This window comes from Cucumis melo, chromosome 11 (genome assembly GCF_025177605.1).
Source record: "Cucumis melo cultivar AY chromosome 11, USDA_Cmelo_AY_1.0, whole genome shotgun sequence".
Taxonomy (NCBI): Eukaryota; Viridiplantae; Streptophyta; class Magnoliopsida; order Cucurbitales; family Cucurbitaceae; genus Cucumis; species Cucumis melo.
This window is the reverse complement of record NC_066867.1, coordinates 6,174,250-6,183,957: the sequence shown is the minus strand read 5'-3', so window position 1 is coordinate 6,183,957 and position 9,708 is coordinate 6,174,250. Positions and strand designations below refer to the sequence as shown.

General features: G+C 33.8%; 1 long non-coding RNA gene across 1 annotated transcript; it reads right to left on the bottom strand.

Annotated features, from left to right (window-relative positions):
• Positions 1-3,309: 3,309 nt before the first annotated feature.
• On the bottom strand, positions 3,310-4,799 carry LOC103498371 (uncharacterized). The gene is made up of 3 exons (XR_539603.3): positions 4,255-4,799; positions 4,089-4,153; positions 3,310-3,524 (listed from the first exon to the last, which is right to left on the bottom strand). It is a non-coding gene; the product is annotated as an uncharacterized LOC103498371 (long non-coding RNA).
• Positions 4,800-9,708: the final 4,909 nt, after the last annotated feature.

Sequence of the window (9,708 nt, the reverse complement as noted above, 5' to 3'; positions counted from 1 at the left end):
AAGATCCATGTACTCTTACTATTTGCACGTGTTCAAAAGTATCCACCATATTTCCCCATTTGTCTTGCTATAACCTGATTCATACAAACCAACGACAAATCTAAAATATGAAACTAAAAAGACACTTGATTAGAGGCCAAATTCGTCGGTTGAGACAAGAATTCTAACAATTGCAAGACCAACAAATACTTATCAAGAAATCATGATCTTGCTCGAAAAATCGGATTATTCTCTACAACCCTTTCGAAAGTGAAAAGAAAGATATTCCTCCCAATTTATCCACTTCCAGTGCTCCTTCAACCTTCCACGCAATTGATCACATTGTTTTTGGAACTATTTCTCCTGCAATCACCCTTGGCACCAGCAAATTTTCCATTATCCTTGCTTATAAGCTCATGAAACCAATCCATGTCTTTCCTGCACGCTTGATTAATAGTTTCTTTGTATTTTGATAAAGGTAATCTTGGGACATGTGTAAAAAGTAAATCATTAAATGCAAAAATTACTTTTTTTATCCTTTTTTTACTTTCACACCTTTTCATTTTTTTCTTACGAGTTTTCATTTCCTTTCACTTTACTTTTTTGATCTTACTTGCTCACCGAGAGTGAATAGGAAATAGGATTTCAATGGAAGATGAAGAGAAGAGAAGAAAAGAGTAGAAAAGTGAAGATTATAGGTTCAGAAAGTTGCTTACATCCATTCATGAAAGAAGGTAAAGAACTTTTATTCAACATTCTGTAAGAAAATGATTCAAGACAAAAGTAAATAGATTGAATTTTTTCTTTCTTCTTCTCCATGTATTTATTATGTGTTTCCTCCTTTAAGCTACAGGATTTAAATATGATTTGTTATTTTGTTGAAACAAAATAACTTCCTATTCTAACAAAAACTAGTTGTAACTAATTTCATTTTGTTTCTTGACCAAGTGTAGGGTTTGAAGCTTTTTGTAGAACATTGACAACTAGGTATTTAGCCATCCTTATTTAAATCCACCAATTTGAGTAAATTTAGGCATAGTTCAAATTTAAATCTCGGTAAGGCTTTGTTAGAAAATCAGAATCATTCTCATCAGTTTTGACTTTGAGGATTTGCACCACTCCTTTTTCAGTGATGTCTCGAACAAACTGTAGTTTCACATCAATATGTTTAGTTCTGCCATGGTATTGCAGGTTCTTTGTAAGGTGAATTGCACTTTGGTTGTCACACATAGATATATAGCTTCTTGATTGTAGCCTAGTTCTGAGATTATTCCCCTTAACCATATAGCTTCTTTCACAGCTTCAGAAATAACTTTGAACTCTGCTTCAGTAGTTGATAAGGCAACTACTGAATGTAAATTTGATTTTCAATTGATAAAAATTTTCTCCCAAAGTAAAGGTAAAGCCAGTTAGTGATATTCTTTTATCGGGATCTCCATCAAAATTATCAGCATCTACAAAGCCATTGACTAGTAGTTTAGAATCATTAGGAGGCTTATAAAGTAGCCCCCTATTTTAGTTGCAACTAGGTATCTGAAAACTCATTTAGTTGCCTCCCAATGGATCTTGCATGGGTTTCCCATATACCGGCTGACAAAAGACTTGAACTGTGAGCTAGATTTGGTCTAGTATAGATCATTAGATACATTAGACTGCCTGTAGCATTAGAGTATGGCACATGCCTCATTGCTTATTTGTCAATTGGATCTTTAGGTGAGTCTCTTGCTGATATTTTAATGTGTTGTGCTAGAGGTATAGAACTACATTTGAGCTAGCCATATTGAATCTACGTAATACCTTGGTGGTATAGGTATTCTAAGTTAAAGATAACTCATTGTAATTTATATCTCTCAATATTTCAATTCCTAGGATCTTCTTAGTTGCCTCTAGGTCTTTCATGTCAAAATCAACACCTAGTTGAGCTTTGATTCCTTTAACTTAATTGGATCTCTCTCTACTAGTAGCATATCGTCAACAAGCAAAAGATAGATGTAATTACCTTCAATGAGCTTCTTGTAGTAGACACATGGGTCATATAGACTTCTAATAAAGCCTATCTTACTGGTGTAGTCATCAAAACATTTGTACCAACACCTTGGAGACTTCTTTAGGCCATATAAAAACCTATTTAGCTTACACACCAGCTTTTTTTTGCCTTTAACTTCAAAACCCTTAGGTTGTTCCATGAAGATTTCTTCCTCTAAGCTTCCATGTGGGAAGGCAGTAGCAACATCTAGCTGCTTTAGCTCAAGATTCTCACATGCTACAATGGCCAGTTAGATTCTTATAGAAGTGTGTTTCACAACAGGGGAAAAAAATCTTATTATAGTCTATATCATCCTTTTGCTTGAAGGCTTTAACTGCTAGTCTTACCTTAAATTTTACTTTGTTATTCAAATCACCAATCATCTTCTTCTTGAAGATCCATTTACAAGGAATGGTATTTTTTCTATATGGCTTTTCTGCTAGTTCCCAAGTATCATTCTTGTAAAGTGAATTAAGTTCATCATCATTTATGGCTTTCTTCCACTGATTGCTGTGTTACTGTTTAGAGCATCTTCATAAATATCAAGCTCTTCTTAGTAGAGTCTGTTGAGGAGTTAGTTATGCAGTCAGCTCTTGCAAATCTGGAAAGAGGCCTAATGGTTCTTCTCCCTCTATCTCTTGTAATTGTAATTTGTCAAGTCTTCTGCATTTTCTTCTTCTTCTCCTTGAGGATGAAAGCTAGTTAGAGCTTCTGTTGGAAGTTGATAACTTATGCTAGGATTTGAGTTTTTCAAATTTGAGTGAATCTCTGCTTGATGATTGGTAGAAGGTTCATTCAAATTATGTTTTGCAGAAGTTGTTACTTTAATATACTCCATATAGATTTCATTCTTCTTGAAAACAACATCTCTGCTTATTAGACTTCTTTCGTTAAAAAAATCTCGGAGCTTGTAACCTTTGATACCATCAAGGTAGCTAATAAACATACACATAAAGGTTATAGGTTCGATCTTTCTTTCTTTCAGAGTCTTCATGTCTACAGAAACAAATGGACTTCTATTCACTGTATATGTGGCAGTAATTAATGCTTCAACCTAGAAATTTTCTGAGATTTTTGCCTATGAAATCATGCATCTTACTCTCTCCATCAATGTTCTATTCATCCTCTCAACAACTCCATTCTGTTAAGGAGTGTAAGAAACTGTTATGTGCTTTTATATACCAAACTCATCTGTAATGACCCAACTTTTTAAACTAAGTTGAGGTCATTACTTTAACACAAAGACACTTCGTTTAAACATAAAAGATCATAAAATTTGTTCAAAAAATAAATGGACATCAAAGAAAGTTTATTCGAGCCTTATTTCAAATAAAAATAAAAGTTCAAAAGTATTGTAATCTCAAGAAAAAAATTGTTGTTCTAAACATGAAACTCATTTCAATCATTAAAACTTAAAAATAGTAAAAATGTTAAGCGAAAGTATTTGAAAGAGTGTTCCCATATGGCAATCACGAGTCCTTCTTGCCCCCCGCTGGTCTACCTCTCGGATTACCTTTACCTGAAAAAAGTTAAACATGAAATGATGAGTATAAAATATATCCAATAAGAGACCTCAATCTAGTGATCTCGTAAGATGCACATATCAATCTAATAATCCCAAAGGATGCATATATCAGTCTAGTGATCTCGTAGGATGCACATATCAGTCTAGTGATCTCGTAAGATGCAAATATCAGTCTAGTGATTCCGAATAATGCACAACAGTGGTGATCCCGTAGGACACATGCCTGCAAGGTATACTACTCAATAGATAAAGCTAACAGTTTCCTTTCAGTTCATTCTAAATAGTCGAAGACAATCACATCAAACTACAATTAGAACTATTAACAATACTCATCGCCTACACATAGCCAGTAAAAAACAAACACACTAATGTGTATCACAGTTCAATCAACAATAGCCATAAATAGGTTTTAAACTACGCATAACAGTCAAACCATCTCTGTTCAGTGTAAACTATCAATGCATTCTAATCTACATATAACAGTTAAGCCCTTTCAGTCAATACATTCCAACTTTCATTCCAACTTAAATATAAGGTCCAGTAGTAGAAATCTCTTACCTTGAGAGTAGCTAAATTTCTTGGTGAGAAAATTCCACTGTTTGCTTCAAAAATTTGTCAACAACCTTTAATTAAAATAATTCAGCTTTAATCTAAAAATTAAATTATTTAGAACCAAAATTAATATTTGATGGGTATTCCGAAAACCCAATAATCAAATACTCACCAAAAATAGTAAAGTGGCTCAAATGATGGCTTGACTAACAAAAGAGGAAGCAGAGCAGCTCAACTCAGCTAGGATAGAGAAAAGACGGCTCAGAAGAGGGTAGGGGTAAGCAGCTTAGGGTCAGGTTGTATGGATAGAGAATCTGGCTCACAACTAAAGGAGATGGCTTATGACTCCCGAATGTGGCTCAGACAACAAATAAGCTTCACGACGGTTGACGACTTGGCTAAACGGAAGAGATTTGAAGAATGATGGCTTTAGGAGGCCACGACGCTACGTGGCTTGCCGAAATGGAGAAAAGAGAAACAGAAACACGACATGGTAGATGAAAAGTTACGTCGCTTAAAATGGAGGAGGAACGTCACCGATAGAGAGAAGAGGATGGCTTGGGTGGACTTGTTAAATGGAAATAGAGACTAACGGGGATGGAAACGTTGTCGGCGACAGCGACAAACTCAAAAAAGACATGGCGAAGAAGAACAGTGAAGGAAGATGAGCGGCGCGGTGGCTAGGGTTTAAGGAAGAAGAATGGAGAAGAAGAAAGGTTGCACTCATCTCGAAGTTACCCTTAAATAATAATAATAATAATAATAATAATAATAATAAAACTTTATTATTATATTAATTATTATTCTTCCTTCCCTTTTTCGAACATAATAAATTCCTTTCTCTTTCCTCAATAATTATTTTTCATCACCTAAAACCCTTCTCTTTTCCCAAAATATAATTATATTTTCCTCAATAACTATATTTTCCAACAAAATCAATATTAAGCACTCCCAAAAATAATTAACCAAAATTTCTTAAAATCCACTAATTTAAATAAACCAATAACACAACTTTTAAATCAATTTTTAACAACACCAAATTTTCAAATTATTCAAATAATTAAATATTCATCCAAAAAAAAATTAGTTAACTCTTTCACAAAATCAATTAATTCTCAATCAAACGAATTCAAAATAACGCCCAATAAATTAAACATGATCACCATCAATTCTTGAGTATTTAATCTTCTTTTCAGTTTAAGTTTCAACTTTAACTTTCTAGTTTTTAAAACATTTAAAAGTCCATACTTTTCTTGAAAAATCATCTATATGAGATAGAGAGTACCTTTATTATCCCCAAGAAAGAGTTCTAGCTGGCCCCCAAGGATCACCATGTACATAGTCAAGGGTGCCTTTTAAATGATGTTCTCCTTTAGAAAATTTCAACCTTTTAGACTTGCCAAAAATGCAGTGTTTCTAGAAGCCAAATCTTTTTATTCCTTCAGCTTGAATTAGCCCTTTTTTTGTAGTTCGGTGAGTCCTCTTTTACTGATATGTGAAAGTCTTTGATGTCATTGTTCTAGTTCATTCCTTTCTCAATTTCTGAAATTAAAGCATACTTGGGTTTGTTCAAATTTTTCACAGTATATAAGTCTTCCACCTTTATATCTTCTGTTGAAGTTTTCTCTACAGTAAGGTTTATATCTTCTGTTTTCATCTCTTCTGAAGTTCTTTCCCCTTTTAGGACAATTTCTTTTAAAATGTCGTTCTTTGTGGCATATGAAACATTTCATCGCTAGTTTATCTCTACTTGATCTTTGATTTTCTTATTGCTATTTTTTCTAAGACAACTCTTTTTTCCATTGAGAATAAAGATTCTGCTCCATTTAAAGTCTTTTTTCTGTCTTCAATTCAAGTTCCTTGCTTTTTAAAGCTGTAATAACTCAGTTCACAATGATTGTCTTTCTACTATACTTTAGAGTTGTCTTCACTTCTTTGTAGGTGTCATGAAACGAATTAATAAGAATGGCAGCTTCACTTTCTGCACCCAACTTCTCCCCAGTTTGATTAAGAGCATTGATAAGTTTCTTGAACTCATCTAAATCTTCATCAAGATTCTTATTCTAATTCATTTTAAATGAAAATAACTTTTCCCTTATGAAAATCTTGTTTGGTAAATCTTTCTTTTCATGCAATACCTTCAATTTCTCCCAAGTAGCAAAAGCAGTAGTTTTATCAGTTACTTGTCTCAACACATTATTAGTAATATTCATAACAAGTGTACCTTAAGCTACCTCTTCCATTGTTTCTCTTTCTGATTTCACCAAAGTTGAATGGAGTTCTTTGGGGTCTTTTGAAGCTTTCAAGGCCTTTTGTGAACCTAAGATTGAAGTAATTCTTTTTGTCGACAAGGGTAAAGTCTCAATTCCCATCAAATGTCTCAATTTCGTACTTTGTAGTAGTCAAAGTACAACTAAAGTAATTTCTTTCCTTTTGATGGCCCTGATACCAATTCTTAAGAAAAAAAATAGTTTCTTTGTATTTTGAAAAAGGTCATCTTAGGACACGTGTTAAAAGTAGATCATTAAATATAGAGATTACCTTTTTATCCTCTGCTTAATTTCTCTCACCTTTTCATCATTTCTTACAAGCTGTCATTTCCTTTCACTTTACTTTTCTTATTTTACTTTGCATGTTCACTGAGAGAGAATAGGAAATAAACTTCAATGGAAGATGAAGAGAAGTGAAGAGTAGACAAGTGAAGATTATAGTGGTTCAGCAAGTTGCTTACATCCACTTTTGAAAGGAGGTAGAGAACTTTTTATTCAACATTCTTTAAGAAAATGATTAAAGACAAAAATGAACGGATTGAATTTTTTCTTTCTTCTTCTCCATGAATTTATTTTGGGTTTCTTCTTTTAAACTAATAGGATTTAAATCTATTGTTTTTTACTTTTTTGAAACAAAATAGCTTTTTTCGAATAAAAATTAGGTGTAACTAATTTCATTTCGTTTCTTTACCAAGTGCAGAAAGGAAAGCTGAGAGAGGGATTTTTGTTGAGATAATATTTCTCTCTTTTCTTGTATATTAGTAAATGAAGATAAGGACAATTTATATGGTGGTAAACCCTAAAATGATGGAATAGAAAAAGAATAAAATAATTGTAACAACCCAATACAATTGATAAATGAGTAAGCAAGAGATTGGTTGAGGAAATATTCCTCCAACCAATTTCTAACGATTTGAATGTTTAGGAATTTTATGACAATTCTGTGAGGATTAATGATTGGATGCTGAGGTGGCATTTGTAAGAGATCCATGTGTATTGCTTGTGTGGCTTCCTTCTTTAATATTCCCCCTCAAAAGAGAGGGTAATTCAATTACATCGAGTTTGGACCTTAAACATTGTAAATGAGAATGAGTGATAGGCTTTGTAAGAAAATCTACCAATTGATTCAACAACGGTATATACCGAACTTCAAGTGCACCATGAAGAACTTGATCACGAACAAAATGCACATCTACTTCAATGTGCTTAGTTTTGGCATGAAAGACATGATTGGTTGCATTCGCCCTTGCACTAGTGTTATCACACCACAATATAGGTTTAGTATGGATAGGAAGAGCAGCTTTAGAAAGTAGTTGTTTTAGCCAAATAATTTTCAATGCAACATGTGTTAATACACGATATTCAGATTCAGTGCTTGAACGAGCTACAATACTTTGTTTCTTTGAGGACCAAGAAACCAAATTATTGTCTATAAATACAAAGTATGCATAAAATGACTTGCGATCATCAATATACGAAGCCTAATCGACATCAGAGAAAGAAGTTACAAACAAGTCAGTATTTAGTTGAAATGAAAGGCCATGACGCTTAGTACCACTAATATATCGAAGTACCCATTTAACAGCCTGCCAATGAAGATCAGTAGGTTTCTGCAAAAATTGACTAAGATGATTTACTATATAGGATATGTTAGGACAAGTATAAGTGAGATACTTAAGAACCCCAAGAGTACTTTGATATATAAGTGGGTCCTCTAAAGGTGTGCCATCAGTAACGGATAGATGCTTGCCTAGGACACTCGAGGACGGAGCTGGTTTTAAGTCAGTGAGTTGAAGCTTATGTAATAAGTCGTCAACATATTTTACTTGATTCATAATAAACTTAGACTCAAGATAATGAATCTAAAACCCAAGAAACTAATGTAAAGGCCCAAGGTCTTTTAAAGCAAATTTAGCCTCAAGCATAGTTATCAATCTACCAATCTCACCAAAATTATTGCTCTTAACTATCATATTATCCACATAAACCAGAAACATAAAGAAAGAATTATGATTTCTGAAGATAAAAAGAGAGGAATCAGATTTTGAGTTAAAGAAACCAAACCTCAAAAGTTCATTGGTGAGGGCAGTATTTCAAGCACGAGGTGCTTGTTTTAGACCATATATCGCTTTATCCAATTTTCAAACATAGTTGGGAAAAGTAGAGTTAACAAACCTGAAAAGCTGAACTATGTAAACATCCTCTATTAAACTGCCATTAAGAAAAGTATTATGAAAGAATAGTTGTCTTAAATACCAACCTTTCAAAACTGCTAGGCTGAGAACTATTCAAATTGTTGAAGTTTTAACCACCAGACTGAATGTTTCAAAGAAATCAACACCCAGATTTTGATAAAATCCCTTGGCAACAAGACGTGCCTTATACCATTAGATCATCCCATCAAAATTCTTCTTAATTCGAAATACCCACTTACTACCAATCACATTCAAATCAAGAGATGGTGGAACTAGGTACCATATTTGATTTTTTACTAGAGCATTATACTCCTCATCCATTGCTTGTTTCCATGAGGGAGTAACCAAAGCATCCTTAACCCCTCGTCGGTTCCATTAATGACCAGTCAATTAGAGACGTGAAGAGAAGGGTTTTTGGTTTGAATATACTTGTTTTAGCTCGAGTTGTCATAGGATGAGAGGGTAAAGGGATGGTATTTTTGTGGGAATTTATGACTAGGGTGTTAGAATAGGAGATTAATAAAGAACTCGTCGAAGAAAAAGAGAAGAATGGGAGGTATCAGCTACATTTAGATTAGGTGGGTTAAGTGAGGAAAGGGCAATCGGTGAAGAGATAGGGCAAGATGAAAGATGGACTGATGGTGAAGTAGGAGAATGGGCCAGTTGGGATGTGGGATAGTGAGTCGGTGGACTTAGGTTGGAGTGTGCATGCTGAGAAGAAAAAATTGGATCTTTATTAGCCGATTGAAAAGGGTTAGTTTTATTTAGAGTATTACATAGAGGAGATAATGGGTTGGGAGTTGAGGAAATTGGGTTGGACTAATTGGGTATATGGGCCAAGGTAATGTTAGGTTGATTACATAATGCTTTTGATTGGGAAAATTAGAAAACAATGTTGAGGAAGGAAAATCTTGTTCATTAAATTGAACATGTTGGGAAATTATTATTTTTCCTAAAGAGGTGAGGCATTTGAAACCTTTATGTAAAGAGCTCGAGTTGAGGTAGATGCAATTTTAGGTGTGAAAGTCAAACTTATGTGGTATGTATGGTCTTAGATAAGGACAACAAGCACAACCAAATACTTTTAAGTTTGTGAGGTTTGGTTTAAGTTTAAAGAGGGTTTGGGGATTTGTCATTTAGCACCTTTGTTGGCATTGTGTT